Source organism: Mixophyes fleayi, chromosome 8 (genome assembly GCF_038048845.1).
Source record: "Mixophyes fleayi isolate aMixFle1 chromosome 8, aMixFle1.hap1, whole genome shotgun sequence".
NCBI classification, from domain to species: Eukaryota; Metazoa; Chordata; class Amphibia; order Anura; family Limnodynastidae; genus Mixophyes; species Mixophyes fleayi.
Window position 1 is genome coordinate 39900895 of NC_134409.1, and position 13440 is coordinate 39914334.

A 13440-nucleotide genomic window follows, 5' to 3' on the forward strand; every position below is an offset into this window, starting at 1 on the left:
CATTCCTTCACTCCATCCCCTCCCATTTAGATTGTAAACTCTCACAAGCAGGGCCTTCCTTCCTCTTGTTTCTGAACCATCCCCTGTCGCTTTCAGCTACCCATAGCAACTATGTAATTGCCCAAGAATTGCCCTTTGCAATATGACTTAATTTATGTTGCTCTTCTTGTATTGCTACTTTTTTTTACTTGTGCCCTGTAATTTTTCTTTTCTTTTATTTGCTTATGTATACAGTGGTATGCCGTACCGCCAATTATTCTATTGCTTTCATTGTAAAAATATTGCCAATCACTTATCATTTTCCATAGCGTCACTTCTACATTTCCACAAATAATAACTAATCCATATGGGTCTGCTATGATGTGCACGAATAAGAGGTCTATGAGAAAATGTGTACGACAGGAGTGTCAAGGTATAGTTTTGGGGAGAGGGATGTCTTTATGGTACCTGAACTTTTAACCTTCCTATGATGAGTCAGTAGCTTCTCTCTCATTATATATTTAATATTTTCAACATTCAGTGTTTTCTGTGGAGGGTCATAAACAGGGCCGTCTTTCCGAGTGGGCATTATGGGCAGGTGCCCGGGGGCCCAGAGGGAAAAGGGGCCCAAATGCAGGACTCCTGTATATATAAAAAAAACAAAAACCAAAACACACACAACTTACACTTTGCGCTCACCTGCTTCCTCCCTGGTCCCCACTTCTGTGCTGTGCTCACAGTGAATGTCGGGTGTGTCACTGCGAGCGCAGCACGGAGATCTAAAGAAAGAACACAAGCAGGGGATCATACTAAGGCGATTGAAAGGCAAGTTAAGGGGGGCCATTTTATATATATATATATATATATATATATATATATATATATATATATATATATATATATGCCCCAGTGCACTGCTTTGCCCGGGGACCCATGATGTTGTTAAGCTGGCTCTGGTCATAAAGTGGGGCAGTAATTGTCCCAACATGGCCTCATCATTTCTTTCACATTTGGAAGTGTGATTTTTGCTTCTCGTGGCCTGTTCTCACTTGCCCACAAACTAAGAACTAGGCTGCAAAACCATGGAGGTGGAAACACAATTGTCACCATGTAAGCTACTGCAGTAAGACATTTTTAGATGAGTGCAATAAAGTGTTTATCTGGGATTGTAAAATGACTAGCTAGTCCTTCTGGATATTATGGTTATTGCTCCTGTTATAAATAAAATTTATTATGCTGCATTTTGTTGCCTGTGTACTAGGCTTCAGCATAACAGACAAATGACCTATACTAGTGTATGCTGTCCTGGGACAAGTTTTACCTATCACAATTACTGAGGCCGTTGAGCTGTAGAAGGAAATAAATATTTATTCCATTCCAAGTCAGATACCTTGTTTCAATCATGTATGTAAAAATACAAATGTATTACTGTGTGTATGAAGCTTTTTATTACATAGGTCACATTCACCTAGAAATGTGCATTCCCGCAGAAGAGTTACTGGGAAGAGAAAAGTGCATTCCATTATAAATATAGGAGGAGACCCAGGATTAAATGTATCAAACCTTTAAAAAAGAAAAGTGGAGGTGTTGCCCATAGCAACCAATCAGATTCTAGCCATCATTTATCAAGTACATTCTAGAAAATGGTAGCTATAATCTGACTGGTTGTTATGGGCAACACCTACACTTTTCCTTTTTAGAAGGTTTGAGACATTTACCCCCCAATCTCCAGAATCTCATTTCAGTAATCATGTCCCACAACATGAAACCTCATTCCTACTCTTCAGTGCAAAATTGGGTGCAATCTGTACTTATCAAGGAAGGACCACAGTACAAAATTTTTGGGGCCCCACAAATGCCACCATCTTAGCATTTCGGTCCACAGGTTTTGTGCTTCCCTATAGAAACTAGGCAAACTTGCCCCAAAGTAGCCATGTGGTGTCACAAAATAACATTTCCAATGTACAGTGGCAGTTTTTAAGTCACGGTGTGATTAAACTTAAAACTTACTCAAAATATTGCAGTCATCAAGATTATTAAACCCAGTTTTTGAGATATATATATATATATATATATATATATATATATATATATATCTCTATCTGTGTTTAGGTACGGCACTAATTAGGCCACTTCTGTCAATGTTGTTTTGGAAAACAAACCCGAAATCAGATTTATGAGGCAATGCATCCCTACTGTACATTATAAGGGAATTAGAACTCACAAACAGGTTCTATGACCATATAACAGCTACATAGACCACATAGTGATGACACTAGAGATCACTCATTCTAAGCAAAGACACCAGAACTTGATGTTTATATAGATATTATTACATGCCCCCATACTCACTATTATTTGTGGTCTGAAGCGTTTGCTGCTTGCTTCATCACAAGTGAACACACTGGAGTGTTCACCATTAAACCCTTCCCACCGATTGAAAGAACAAGCATTCGATAACCACCGAATGTCAGATGAGAATATGTTTGATGTACGGTGTAGATGGTGTTTGACAAAAAACCAATGTGTAAGGGCCCTTATTTTGGCAGTGCCATGCATATGAAATGATCATTTTAATATGTGTTTGTTATTTACCATATTAGTAAATAACTCAGACAAAAATCTGCCAGGGGTTAAAATGAATAGTATAAATCGTATTCGGTGATCAACTTTAGCAAAGAAACAGAGAACAATTGAGTTCAAATGTATAGCGATGGCCTACACTTCTATTATTTCTATTTGACTCACTAGCAATAGGCCTTCACCAATCTGTACTATGGAGATGGAAATGACAATGTTACCTGGGTTTAATAGCCTGTGTATACTATTCCTCTGATGAAATCACTATTAAAGTGTGGAACACCGCGTCAGTACGTTTATGAAATCCAATAAGAAATGTACAATTTTTTTTATATATCTTGAAGGATAATATGGATATTGTTCCTTGAACATTATAGTGCAGGCCTGGCCAACCTGTGGCTCTCCATATGTTGTGAAACTACAAGTCCCAGCATGCTTTGCCAGTAGATAGCCAGGCAATATCTAACACATTATGCTAGGACTTGTAGTTTCACAACACGTGGAGAGTCACAGGTTAGTCAGGCAGAAAGATACAAATCTTGGTATGCCTGCCTACATAATACTTCACTGTGCACTTTCTTACTCCTATGTCATTACCAGCTGTCATGTGATTTGATTAGTAGATGGACTGCATAGAGCTATATTCTGTGGAAGATCACAGAGTGAATGTCTTCGTTTGCCTTTGTTTTTCTGCACATTTGTGACTATCAAAAGACACTAATACATCATTATCACCATTTATTTATATAGTGCCACTAATTCTGCAGCGCTGTACAGAGAACTAACTCACATCAGTCCCTGCCCCATTGGGGCTTACAGTCTAAATTCCTTAACATACACACACACAGACAGACATATATACTAGGGTAAATTTGTTAGCAGCCAATTAACCTACCAGTATGTTTTTGGAGTGTGGGAGGAAACCGGAGCACCTGGAGGAAACCCACGCAAACACAGGGGGAACATACAAACTCCACACAGATAAGGCCATGGTCGGGATTTGAACTCATGACACAAGTGCTGTGAGGCAGAAGTGCTAACCACCTAGCCACTGTCCTGCCCCCATACAACAAATGGGATCTCCATAACTATCAAGGAATAATGGTGGATATTTCATGATTTATAGTAATGATTTACCGTCTATCACTCAGATTGTGGAGGTTTTATTCTGGCCTAACTAGCATCTAAGTGGCATCCTATTGGGTTCCTAATTTATCTTTATCAGTACATTAACAAACTTTGTCCAACCTGCTACTAATTTAGTGTCCCACCTCAGATTATACATTTAAATTATTTTGAGGTTCCTTAGTAATATTGGGACTTTTACTATTAATTTTGCAGACATTCTTTTATTGTAATATATATGAATAACTTTAATATAGGCTGAAATTTGTATACATCTTTTTTATCATAGTGTTCTACAGCTATTCAAAAAGTGGTCAGTATTTGTGGATTTATGTGCTCTATGGGTTTAATGGATGTATATAAGAGCATAAAATTAATTTCCAAAAATCAGGTGATGTTAAAGATTGCTTTTGTATCCAATTGTTAAAGCAAATAGTAATCACATAGCTGGCTAACTCAAGCTAAAGGCAATGAAACAATTGGCCATAAGATGCTGCTGTTCTGTTACACTCTGTAATCATCCTCACTCATTACCAACGCCCATACACTGATACAAGGCATTTTTCGGGCTGCACCCGCTCTGTGGAATTTCTTCCCTGTGGAACAAAACTTTCCTCTAGATTCCAAACCTGCTCTGAAAACGCACCTCCTATGCAAGCTCCCAAAACCACCCTCTTACCCTCCCTAAAATAATCTACACTATTACCAACTCTCTATTCTATATCCTGTTTATACTGTTTCTATACTCAAAAAACCTACTACCCCCCAAACCAAATGCTGTGTTACTGGATCATTTAGCCCAGCTAAGCTCTTATTTCCCATACCAATCTGGCCTTTACCAATATGCAATCTGTGAGGTACTAACCTCATGTATCTTCTCTTTTCCTATAGTTAGAAGCAGGCCTATTTGTCTGCTACTATACAGACTTGTTTAATTACTATGTTCCCAATTGTACAGAACTGTGGCACTATATAAATAGTAATATTAATAATTGTACTGTAATATAGAGCCACCTGTCATAGTATCCAGGTCTAACTATAAATCCGTTTACACTGTGCACACCTATAAAGCAATGACATGATGTATTCCTCCCACTCCATCATCCACCCCACAACAAGACACAGCACTGGGCTATCCCGGTGTAATAACACTGACACACACCTATACAGCTGTCACTTACATGGCTCAGATCACCTCCAGCCCATCTCCCTCTGTCAGTGGCTTCTTCCTACTCCCTTACAGATGTAGTGTACAGCCAATAGCCAATGGTTGCTTGCCCTCTTTTTTTCTAACACAACATCTTATTGGTCTTCAGCTCTGTCAGTCAGCGTGCATGGACCAGGAGGCAACAAGCAGCCAATGCTGGAAGGGGCGGTGGTCAGAGCTGAGACCTGCTATTGGCTGATATAACCTTCATTCAAGCAGTCCTCCAATCACCTCTCCTCTGCACTACCTGGGAGCAGTGTGTGTCTTGGAGTCACAGCCGTCCCTTCCCCTCGTATCACTGAGGGTTACTGGGACAGAAGGACGCAGCTAGTGCACTAGTATCAGTAAGTATCAGCGGTATGTTAGTAATTAGTGATGACAGGAGAGACGCTGCGCTTCCCATACACGTGTTCTGTGTGACTGTACACAGTGATACTCTTTTGTGACCTGATAATGATAATTTTTTTCCTTTTTAATTCTGTGAGGCGAATACCTGTTTTACTAAGAGAATTGTATACGGTTTATGTTTTCAGAAAAAATATGATTTCAATTTGGTAACGTTTATGATACCAAACAAATACACTTTTCCTAAAATCTTCCAATAGTACATTTTACACAATTAATGCTACCCTAGGAAATATACCACAAATTGATATTGTCTAGTCGTCTAGAGTATGGGGGATATCAGATACATATTTACTTATTGCAGTGCTTAAGGTAGGGCCAGGAGCAATTGAATGAATTTTGTTTTCCAACTAACCTGAACTAATAATTAAAGGTAATATTATAGTTTAGCATCTTAAGTTATTCCAACACCATGGACGGTGCAGATAACTGACTTATATTCCAAACCCCCCACCCTCATGTCCATGGTGTTCATAATAAGTAAAAGTAAACAAAATAATAATATAAACAAATACACACTTATATATTACATCCCCAAAGCTTAAAGCCCAGTTGCTCCTACTAAATATGTACAGTGAGCAGGTGCACATAAAGAGATTAAGTTTGATCACAGTTAACAGTCTAATAATGATTGATTTTCAGTGGTAAAAAGTCTGACAAGCATAATTGCAAGCCCTGGTTTCCAAGATGTACTGCAGCAGCTGTGACTTGTACACTCTGTAGATGATATGTGGCTGTAGTGCAAGACCATCACGTCCTAAACATATAATAGATAAATAATTGCTTTTTGGGGCCCTTATTTAGAAGAGGAAAGCAAACTGAGGATCATTTCTGAAGTGATCTCACAGTGCACTGGACATGCAAACTGCAGTGTAATTTTATGGTTAATAATTTGCAGCCCATATGCCTCTATATACAGGACTGAATATCTATTAGTGCATCTAGGTGAATAGTGCTATGAATTGAGCTAATGATGCTCCTACGGACTGGTGGAATAGGATGGGGTATACACCTTATGAACCGGGATCTGCAAAAATTCCATTTTATTGAACAATATATTCAAATGAAGAAGTAGGGCCAGTGTTGTCTAGTGTTCTACTTTTATCCTTCCTACCCGCCACTGCCACCTTCACTGACTGGCAGAGAGGAAGTACAGATTGTCTCACCATAGGCCTCTCTGTATATCCCCTCTTAGACTACTGCAGCTGTTCTAAACAATATACTAATCCCAGCACTCTATTTGGAGGTCTGCAGTGGCCAGTCACCAGGGTGGAACTGCTAGATAGATGGTTTCCACCATGTACCTTCAAAATCCCAAGACCAGTCTAGAGAGTCTAAATTTGCTCATAAAAGTCTGTACTGTGTTATGACGTTTTCGTTTTACAACATCCCACAGAAACAGATGATGCAGTAATTGGCATGCCTGTGCTAACCTGTAAATCTGTGTGCAGATAAATATACTTTGCATCACATAAATGAGATTGTTAGTTAACTAACTTCACTGTCTGTCTACAATTACTGTAACATATGTGAATTAAATAAAATTCAGATGCCTGTCTAATTAACATATTACAAATAACTGCCTGTGTAACAGCTTAGTTAAAAAAGTTATCAGAGTCAACTTAGTAGAGGCCAGAAAAATGTGAACTACCAAATAAACTGTTATACTGTTCTAGACAGAAGTATATCAGATGTAACCGTGTAAACAAATTCTGGTGCAGGGAGTCTAATACTGGATTTGTAGACTATAACTAGGTACTGCTATTGATCTGAATTTCTCTTATTCTATGTAAACGTTTTGGTGGTGTGTTTTTTTTATTTATTATGATGAATATCTAAACATTTAATGACAACGAGTATGGTGTGATGATCGTTTTTAATGGACATTTGACCTTTGGGGGTTTTACTGCCCTATAGGTTTATATCGCAGTATAGTCCTTTGACATTGTATCTAAATATTGCTAGTAATATCTGCAAATCATTGCTGCGTGTAGCTTTTAAATGAGCACAATGCCTTAGAAGGAACTGATCAAAAAACCTTCCAAGAAAGAATTCTCCTTTTTTTGACAGTGACCACACTTTACAAGCAATCTAGAGGAATAACAAGGTTTGCTTGCAACCTTTTGCTTTTTGTCCCACTCCAGCTGTTATTTTGTCATTGTCTTACAGCCCATGTGATGTGTTTTGTGGGGAAACATTTTGTATCACACAGTGGTAAATTATCCCTGTGATGGCTTTAGGTGCTTTATATATTAATGTGTTGACCAGTTTCAGTAGTTTGTCAGTTTATCAAGAATAATTTTATTCAGCCATTTATCCTGTTTTATTTAAACAGCAACTATGTGTAGTCTATTCTAGTTTAAGGAAAGCAAACTTTTTTTTTTTTGGGGGGGGGGGGGGGTATTCAATTATCGGCAATGTGGCGTTGGCAATTACTGTAGAAATCTCCTCTCATTTTTCCTTGCACCGAAAAATGAGCGGAGAGTTCTGTCAAATCTCCGCCGAGAAATGTCTCACAGACGTTTCAGAGACACTTTGCGGCTAATTGAAGGATCTGGAGGTGTCAGGTGAAGGCTTTGAGTGCCCTACCACCACTTGTTGCTCATCACTGGGTTATTGGTATTGATATTAGGACATTGCTAATCGTGTTAATATTGGGCACATTGGTAATACAGAGATATTTGGGATATTTTTAATTTTTATACTTTAAAGAGGACAGTACAAGTACAATCAACTGACGTAAACAAAATATTGATACTCTGTGTTTCCTTTTCACTTTTATGATTTATGAAAGAGGGGGGGAAAGAAAGGTCAGGGATAGTAGGAGGGGGATATTTTATTGGCTATAAATTAGAATGATACAGTATTTCATGTTGGGTGCATTTAAGGTGTTTTTGCTACTTTTTACATTTTATTTCATCACATTGACTGGACAACTGTTTATTAATAACCTTTTTATTTCATATTTTAATAAGTCTAACAGATGAACTTATGTTATAAGGAACGTACAAAGCATGTCTATGCGTTTTTAATGTTTATTATAAATTAATTTCAAGTCTATATACAAATCTTAATAATTATTCATTAAAAGTACTAACTTTTTGTTTACTTGTGTTAGTAATATTTTTTCCAGTTACAGTGCAACCATAAGATTTGTGCGATTCTAATCTATTTTGCACAGATTGTATAAGCGAAAAATACATGAGACAAAAGAATTCTGTGATCAGTATACATAAACATATGCCTTAGCTAACGTCATCACACCAGGAACAGATCTATCATCTGTTCACCTTTTCCAGTCACCTTGAATATGACTTTTACAGACCCTTGCCTGACTGGTATAAACAGCTTTGAAGGGTTTGACTTGTTTATGTACTCTTAGGTAGAGATACTCAGGCTCGATTTCCCGAGAACCGAACACACCTGAACTTAACAGATCCGAGTACGCACCCTCGGAATTGAAAACGAGGCAGAAACATCATTGTTATGTCGTCGGATCTCGTGACTTTTGGATTCTATAAGTACCGCCCTCCAAAGCGATCCATTTCAGAGAGGGACACAGAAGGGGTAGCACAGTTCTTGGTAGTCTGTAGAGCAGTTGGGCAGCGTAATAGGTAGAATAGAAAGAGGAGGGAGTAGCAGTGTTCTTCAAAGTCTACAGTGACATTCAGGAGAGCTCCATTGCTAATTTTCATTGCTGAAATAGAATTAATAGGTCTGGCAGGCTTCGTCTTCTAAATCTGAAATCCCATAATGTACTGTGTTATAGGTAACACACAAAGAGGAGAGCTCCATTGCTAATTGTCATTGCTGAAATATAAATAATAGGGCTGGCAGGCTTGGTCTAAATCTGCAGTTACATTTTACTGTGCCATAGCTCATACAGAAACAGGAGGGGTGGCATTGTTCTTGTCACTCTCCAGTCTCAGTCATGATGATACTAATCCCTCTACCTCGGTGCTAAAGCCTATGCCAAGTGCATAGTGGTTTTAAGTCAGTGAAACAAAAATGTAAATTAAAAGCTTGTACCTTTTTAAAGAAAAAAACCTCTCTAATAAAGGTGAAAGTTTACTGTAGAAAAACATAAAATTGCCAAGATGCCATTCTACCCAGAATATTACCAAACATACCAGCATCAGCTAGCACCCTTCTCTCAGCTAGATTTCAGCACCTGCAATCTACACTGTCATCATATTCATCCTCAACAGTGTGTACATCATCCTCAAACAATACTAATTCATCCCTGCTGGAATCCACCATCACAGAAGTCTGTGTACTTTGATGTAATGGCCTTCAAAATGTTGTGCGGACTCATCTACATGACCACTGGGTATCTTGGGAAAGCTTAGTTTTTTCCTAGAAGCAGTTGCAAGAGAAATTGAAGGAGGAGATGTTGTTGTGTCATGTACCACTTGAGCTTTCAGCCTGCTGACCAGGAGCTCATTGCATCTCTTGAGATCTGGGTCAGTGGGAAAGAAAGAGAAGACATAACTCTTAAACCTAGGATCAAGCACAGTTGCCAAAATTTAGTGATCCGATTTTAAGATGTTGATAACTCTTGGATCCTGGCGAAGCGAATTAAGTACTTAATCTACAATTCCAATATAGTTAGTGGATTTGTGTTGTTATATTTCCTCTTTCAATTTCTCTAGCTGCTTCTCCAAAAGTCTAATTAAGGGAATCACTTGACTCGAGCTAATAGTGTCTGCACTCTCTTCACAGGTGACATTCCCCCTCAAATTCTATTCTTCTTGCAGCTGTTACATTCTCCTACATGCTGTTACAGAATGCCGAAAATGTGCGGAAATATTATAGTACAGCCAATACCAAATATAAATGTATACGTTAGAGATGGTCACTGACCCCCGTGTTTTGGCTTTGTATTCGGTTTTGGATCTGGATTACCTTCGTGTTTTGGTTTTGGTTTTGCAAAACCGCCCTTGCGTGTTTTGGTTTTGGTTGGTTTTGTTTTGCTATTTTTGAAAAAAATACAATTTTTTTTGGGTCTAAAATAACCTAATTTAGTGCTCCACCAGTTTCTTAGATAAGTGAGGTAATTCTAAAGCTAATAAATTATGGAAAAAACAGTTGAATCCCTGGTAGGCCGTCCTTAATGCGAACACTTGTCTGCAAATTATACAGTCAAACCTGGTTGTCTACCTTCTCCATCTTTGATCATTGGCAATGTAGCCATCATCTTTGGGTGTATATTAGACCCTACACTTGTAGTTGAATATTAAAAAAGCAGCCTGCACAGACTGTGGAGCTAGAAAGTAGAATTAAATGGACCACGGTACTTTGGTGGCTATCTAAGCCCCCGCCCTCCACTTGTAGTTGAATATAAAAAAAGCAGCCTGCATAGATTGTAGAACTAGAAATTTGAATATACAAATAAATGGACAAAGGCAGTTTGGTATCTGTCAGCATCAGATCCCCTCTCCATTAGGAATAAAATAGAAAATTATTCAGCCGTTTTATAATCTAGAATATAAATAGAAATTGAGAAATGCAATTTGGTATCTGTCTGCATCATAATCATCAACATCCTCATTAGCGCCCTCGTCCCCTCCATAAATCTCCCCCTCATCCTCTTCTATCTCCAAAGTGGCATCCTCAATTTGTGTATCAGCGGCTACACTCGGGCTGTTCAGGTACACATCAGCAGAACTGCTGAAAGGGCCCTTCTTTATGGGTACACTGTCACTAACAGAATGCTCACAATTAGACATACCACTGTTGGATGGACTCTCCACAGGGATCGGTGTCATTTCTGATTCAGAGCAAACATTATTCTCCAATGCCTTACTGTTATCTTGCAGCTCGGCTTTGACGCGTAACAGTAGTTGTGCACCACTTGTAGGGTCGGTAACATTTTTGGATCTGCCACTAATAGCCAAAGGTGAAGGCCTCATTCTCTCTTTGCCACTGCGTGTGTAGAATGGCATGTTGTCAAAAAAATTTTTATCGCCACTTAACTTTTGCTCAGTAACACTTTTTTTTTCGCTTCAACACAGTAAATTTTTTGGGGGTTTTTGTTTTTTGCACTGATTTGGAAACACTCTGTTGTTTGACATCGCCTTGGCCAGATGACGTACTGGGAACACTAACATCAGGACTTGTGACAGAACCTGGTTGCTCATTCTGATCATATGTGGACTGCTTTGAATCCATTCTGAGCGCAAAGCACTTGTAGTGGTAAAAATTATTTGGTAAGATGCTGCTGACAGATATGACTTTTGACAGCCAGAAATATTTATGCACAATTATGGGGGACACCCCAAAAGCACTGAGGAGTGCTAACAATTAGTTGGTAGATACTGCTGACAGATATGACTTTTGACAGCCAGAAATATTTATGCACAATTATGGGGGACACCCCAAAAGCACTGAGGAGTGCTAACAATTAGTTGGTAGATACTGCTGACAGATATGACTTTTGACAGCCAGAAATATTTATGCACAATTATGGGGGACACCCCAAAAGCACTGAGGAGTGCTAACAATTAGTTGGTAGATACTGCTGACAGATATGACTTTTGACAGCCAGAAATATTTATGCACAATTATGGGGGACACCCCAAAAGCACTGGGGAGTGCCAAATATTAACAAAAAATAATAAACCTCTATCCTCCTCTCTTCTCTAGCGATTTTTGTTAGAGCAATTGCAAGAAGAATATTGGATTCTCTGTCCCTGCTCTAATCAGCCTGTGACTACACCCTGCTCTCTCCCTCTGTCAAATGGCGATGGATTGCTGTGGAGGTGTGTATTTATAATGTTGAAGTATCGTGAGAACCGAGCCCCGAGATCCGACGACGTCACGATGACGTTCGGCCTCGATTTGGATTCGGAACGGGCAGGAGAGTACCGAGCTGCTAGTTTTCCTAAAAGACCCGCTGGCGGGGATGCTGATAACATCTGGTCCGGACTGAAGGACCTGCCAACCATTGCAGACATGTCTACTGTTGCTGCATTGGATGCTGTCACAATAGAAAAAATGGTGGAGGATTATTTTGCTGACACCATCCAAATAGACATGTCAGACAGTCCATATTGTTACTGGCAGGAAAAAAAGGCAGTTTGGAAGCCCCTGTACAAACTGGCTCTATTTTACCTGAGTTGTCCCCCCTCCAGTGTGTACTCGGAAAGAGTTTTTAGTGCAGCGGGGAACCTGGTCAGTGAGCGGCGAAGGAGGTTGCTTCCTCAGAACGTTGAAAAAATGATGTTCATAAAAATGAATTATCAATTCCTCAATCAAGTACAGCACTACCCTCCAGATAGTACAGAGGGACCTGTGGTTGTGGAGTCCAGCGGGAGGAGGAGGAAGTACACACTGTAGGGGGAGAGGAATCAGAGGTTGAGGCTGAGGACGACATCTTGCCTCAGTAGAGCCTGTTTAGGTTGTACAGGGAGAGATGAATAGCTTTTTTGGTGTGGGGGCCCAAACAAACCAGTCATTTCAGCCACAGTTGTTTGGTAGGCCCTGTCGCTGAAATGATTGGTTTGTTCAAGTGCGCATGTCCTATTTCAACAACATAAGGGTGGGTGGGAGGGCCCAAGGACAATTCCATCTTGCAACTCTTTTTTTGGCATTATGTGACCGTTCAACAGTCGTTTGCCATGAGCACAAAGTAAAACAAAATTAAAACAAATTCTACTAATTAAACCAAACGTAAAATGCCTTGTCGTAGTCAAAAACAAGAGGTATTGATGTGCTAGAACTACTGTAGTGTTTATAAGTTATAAACACTACACTTGAAAGCTTGAGCCTTTAAATGAAAAAGTCACTCTTCATTGCACACATATTTGCAATAGGGACAGTTTTTTTTGTTAACAAAGTCAACAAATAACACTTCGACGCTGTCTGTCTTTCACATACTTGATGGGATCTCAATGATGAATGCTCTGTACCATGGTCGTCTAAAACAAGAGTTATTGACGTGCTATAACTACTGTAGTTTTTATAAATTATAAACACTACACTTGAAAGTTGGAGGAGGTATTGTGGCCCCGGTACCAACCACTCCACTATGCAGTCCAGATAGAGGCGTATCAGATATTAAACAACGTTGACTGTTGCTGCCAAATCATAAATTAATGAAAATGACCTGTCATCGTCAAAAACAAGAGGTATTGACACGCTCG

The 13440-nt window shown here is 39.2% G+C and overlaps 2 protein-coding genes across 7 annotated transcripts in view; one reads left to right on the forward strand and one right to left on the reverse strand.

Moving 5' to 3' along the window:
- LRRC8B (leucine rich repeat containing 8 VRAC subunit B) overlaps positions 1 to 5004 on the reverse strand; it is a 31105-nt gene extending 26101 nt beyond the window's left edge. Inside the window, exons 1-2 of one of the 2 annotated variants that reach the window (XM_075182408.1) lie at positions 4866 to 4917; positions 666 to 758 (exon numbers count right to left, since the gene is read on the reverse strand). The gene's annotated coding sequence lies outside the window, so the exon portion shown is untranslated. Of the gene's footprint in view, positions 1 to 665; positions 759 to 4865 lie in introns of both variants that reach the window. The other variant, XM_075182407.1, reaches the window with a different exon arrangement.
- An 84-nt stretch (positions 5005 to 5088) lies between these two features.
- KYAT3 (kynurenine aminotransferase 3) overlaps positions 5089 to 13440 on the forward strand; it is a 97008-nt gene continuing 88656 nt past the window's right edge. For 2 of the 5 annotated variants that reach the window (XM_075182411.1, XM_075182418.1), the window contains exon 1: positions 5089 to 5235. The gene's annotated coding sequence lies outside the window, so the exon portion shown is untranslated. The remainder of the gene's footprint in view (positions 5236 to 13440) is intronic. The other 3 variants (XM_075182410.1, XM_075182413.1, XM_075182422.1) reach the window with 2 other exon arrangements.